A 5,000-nucleotide genomic window follows, 5' to 3' on the forward strand; every position below is an offset into this window, starting at 1 on the left:
GTAACACCTGGCATGAGGATGCTTTTCCCAAGAAGTAAACCTTAATCAAATATTCAAAATCACATAGTACTCGTTGCCCAACTAGGATCTGCTCACTATGGCTAACTTACATGAGCTTTTATCAGGAATGATGCAGCTTATCCAAGTGGTGTTTCCTCAAGTAATAGCTAGAAGCTGGATATTCCACCAGATTAGATAAATTCATGTCCAGGAATCCAGTAAGACCAAAAGACCAAAATAAAAGATATGCTACATCATATAAAAATGGTTAATTGGGAGAAGGAAAATTATGTTCTCAGTTTCTTTACTAACTCAGTGTTTTGGAGATAAAGAACTTTAATGGAACATTCGAATATCTATGTATTTCATATAGAGTTCAGGTGTTAGCCCCAGGTAGTGGACCCCTTGATTTCTGATAACTTTGACTGAACTAAAATAAAACAAAAAAACCCACACTTGACAAATCAAAGACCTATAAATTGCTCGCAGCCCTTACTCATACATATTTGCTACTACTAATTTATTTCTCCTTTTTTCCTGTGTCCTGTATCTATGTAATTTACAGCGTTTTCTTCAAGCTTCCATAGCAATTCATATCGAGTCAGAAAACTACACATAACAGCATATAAATGTCTGAGTTATTCGTAGTGAATAAATGCGGTACGTTTGCAACTTTACAGAAGTAATTAGATATCTCTTAAACAATTCGATTTTTGATTCATAAAAATGAACATCTTATATTAATGCCATTGAAATTTATAGATAAGATCTGACCAATTATAGACTCGAATGAATCAAACGAATCTGCTGATTCTATAAATATGCGACTTCGACAATGGTTATAAATTATAAAGAATATTTACAATTCGAAATTTAATATTTGACTCTGGTAAATTTAAAGTACAATCTAATGTATTGAAATATAGTTGAGCTAAGAACATCTGCGTGAATGACCCAGCTTATAGTAAGTCCTAGTTTAGAAAAATCGATTTCCATAATCAGTGTTTATAAGATACAGTTAATATAGAAATATCTGCTATATCTATATATTTTCCATATCTATAAATATAGATTGCTCACTGATATATCAAAAAAGTGCATCTACTGTCTTTTTAGAAAACACTTATTGCTATAGGCGATAGATAAGGGTAAATTGACTTACTTTGTCAAAGGAGAAACATCTTCCTGTTAATCTAGGTGTCGAATTTATAAAGAAAAACGGAATTTTCTCTCGCGATCGAATACGGTCGATCCATTTCTTATTTTTAGCATAGGGATTATCGGCACGTCTTCCTCAAAGAAAAGAATAACACCAAAGAAATTATTTAGAGAAATCTTATTTATAAAACTCAATATATCTGTCTGTCTCGTATTTTCGAACTATCTCTGCTAAAACCTAAAGTCGTAGAACGGCGCTAGGAGCCTCAAATGTTTGGAATTTTTTATGGGCCATTCTTTTATGAATCTGTAGCAAATTAAAATAGTTTTAAGGGGTCAAAAGGGGGTCAAAATTGAAAAAATCGTTATACATTATGCACATTCATATTAGATTATTTTTAATCAGTACATATGTGTGTCACGTAGGGGCATTGGTAACGTCACCAGCTCTTAATGCTACAGTATTGCGTTCGGTTTCGATTCTATCTGATGGCACCCAAATACTTTTTTATTTTACTTTTGAAATTACGACTCTATAATAATATATACGAAATCTGGACGAATTAAAATATTATATTTAAGCGTATTTTACGACCAGGCAAAGTTGGGCGACCCATCCCACCGCTAGTAACATGGAATTCTTTCCGGATGAACGGCAATAGTACTAAATCGTGTAACATAACATAAACCTACACCCGAGTGACTATAAATACAAGTTAAACACTGATTTCGTCAACGATTCACTTAGTATCTCTAAATTCTGACACAATAATAAGAATAAAATTGAGAATCTCGTTGCTTAAGAATTTTATTGCATATAGCCTGGCATCGCTTTCTTTGTTTGCTCTGAAACTGCTGTTAGTTCGAGATTATGTATTATTTGGATTATATTTGATAGAATTTGTGGTTTCTGCGTGGAATTAATGTGATGTGAAGTATAAGATGTTGTCTATTTTCTATGAAAAAAATGCTGAAATATATTTAATGCATGTTTGGACATCGAGACATGTTAAATGCATATTTAATGGTGTGGGGCTATTCTCGGCCTTTTCTGGTAAATTATACAAATAATCTGATGGCATTTTGAAAGGTTAATGCACTAGATAAACTGCAGTCTGTCTTATAAATATTGCCGGAGCAAGCTCTCATTGGTCTAGGCTAGGGTCACCTTAGATTATTAACAACAAACTCACCCTTTCTCCCATTGAAGGTAAAACCTGCGGGGAATGAATCTCTACGGCAACAACACTATACTTCAATGCGACAATAAGGCAATAAGACACTTTTGGATTAATATAGGAGTTGCTAAATTATTATTAAGATCGGAGCGGCTATTGTCCTGATCAATTTATATAAAAAAAAAATATTCTTCTGATCGACTATATCTTCAAATCTGAAATGGAAGACTTATATCAAATTTGTTGCGAAGATCGCTAGAAATATGTTTAGATCCTACTACCGCTACAGAAAGTAGCGCACGATTGACGAAATTAACTACTCAGATGATTGTCAGATACGTTTGAGGTGAGGTATTGCTGTGACATTGCCTTCACTGTGTACAAACCGACTTCGAAAGCAAGTAAGAGCGTCTCTTAAGCATACAGGACAGATGCTGTAAAAATTTCTCTCTGCTGTATCATATCATTTATTATGTGTTCGACTGAGCTCCAATACCTTGTTCACTTTGTAAATCAATCACAACAAGAATAATCTATAGCGACATCCATCATTTTTCTCTATCTGTGCCGATAACATAATGAATATCTATGAGACAATTAGCTATTCTTAGATCTGAGGGTGTTTCCAGGGTTTTGTAGCCATCTAAATATTGGATGCCCTTATTTTGCCTTTAAGTGTTCACATTCTCTAACCGATGTATCTGGCAAATGGGGAAGAATTGTTGTTTTCTGGCTTCCTATATAGCCATATAATACAGTTCGTTTACCAGTGTTTGGCGTTTGTGATATTTTAGCTTTTTATAGCAAGAGGCTTCCTGCCTTGTCTGGGGCGATTTCCATAATTACAAATGATTACAACATGGTTATCTCCAAGTTTGGAGCCAGACTCTCATCAATTAACTTCTGTGCATTCTTCCTATTGTAACATCCTCTCGTTGTGGTAATATTCGTCCAGCTGACAAGCTCAGTAACTTTTATCAGCGACTGCCTCCGTGCATTTATACTCAGGGAAACTTTCATGAAATCTTACTGGCAATCAATTTGTTCGTCACGTTTGTATCGTATGATATTGTCATTGGTAAGTTCTTATCTAAGAAGACGTAATTTATATTGTTTACTTCCTGTATTTACGCCGTTTAAATTTTCTCCGAATTGAATGATGTATTTTTCCTTTTTTTTGGGGGGGGATTACATAAAACGTACGTGGACTCATAAACAATATGTTTTCCTATAAAGCTACTAAATAATTACGTATTGTCTGAAAGCTTATCGAAGTAATTCAATATCTATGAAGTAGTTCGGAATTTCTTTTTTTTTTTTTTGTTTTAAATATCAACGTTCAATTTTTACGCCAATGCAACTGATAAATCATATCCCGACTTTTATATTTGCATGAATACATAATTCAGTATGACAGACTCAAATATCACGTTTCACTTTTTAAAGTATGAGGCGAATTATGGTTTCGAATTCGTGAGTTCTTGCTTGCACTTCTATATCGCAAAACTGGTCATTTGAAATAATTGATCTGGTTTTCACATGCGCTTAGGAAGCGCTTAGGAAATCATACATCTTTCTTTCAAGAGAGTCTACATTTATCAAGGCCCGAAGGTCACTCAAAGAAAAGGGATGAAGAATGTAATTAATCATTAATGATGTGAGTTAAGTAGAATTTGATTATTTAAGGGGACGGTTCGTCAAGGATTTGTTTGCATTAAACTTGAATGATATATTTTAGTTGGCGGGGAAGTAGGATAGCAGAACAGTGTTTCACAGGCGGGAAGTTCAAGGAAAGAAGCTGTGTCCATAGAATTTTATTTATTTACTTTATTTTACCTCCGACCGGCATCGTTAGGTTGTGGAAATCCTGGTAGATCAAGAAGACATAATCATACATACATATATATATATATATATATATATATATATATATATATATATATATATATATATATATATATATATATATATGAAACTATGTGTGTCTGTTTTAATTACGTGTACTATTTTCTTTGGTGCATCATTATTAGTAATATGGCCTTGTTTAAACCAATATACTTACTTTACAGTAATACATGGATTTTTTTGGTGGACGTGAACTTCTGTTTTTCAACAATCAATTTCTCTACAGCGCTCGTCTTGTAATGAAACGCCTTATCTGTAGTATAACTTTCCCGTAATCTGATTTTTCGCATGAAAAACCTTGAAAAAAAAATCCCAGTATTTGATATGAAAAAGAAAATGTTCCACGTTCCATCTTATCCGATGCAAGTATATCGAATTTGATCTAAACCTATAAAAAAATACCTTCCTTATCTGGTATTTCCAAACAATATATTAATGCAAGGACATCCTTCACTTCCTCCCTTTTTTAATGCAAAAAAAGAAGACATTAAAAACTGAATAAAACGCAATAGATTAAAACAAGAAACGTTAAGGCGAATTTCTTTAAGATAATCTAGTTTGCGTTTCAATGCATGCGTCTCTTATTCGCTTTTTGCTTTTGTTGTTTTGCTTAGGCACATGCAGAAAACCGGTCTTATTTCTCTAATATTATAGAGGAATGGAATGGGAGACATAGAAACGGGTGAACAACGATACGCACACATGCCCACAGATAGATACGCATATGAATTGATAAATAAATGCAAACACACACACATA

The sequence above is a fragment of the Euprymna scolopes genome, chromosome 4, assembly GCF_053919585.1.
Source record: "Euprymna scolopes isolate OS-2025 chromosome 4, ASM5391958v1, whole genome shotgun sequence".
NCBI classification, from domain to species: Eukaryota; Metazoa; Mollusca; class Cephalopoda; order Sepiida; family Sepiolidae; genus Euprymna; species Euprymna scolopes.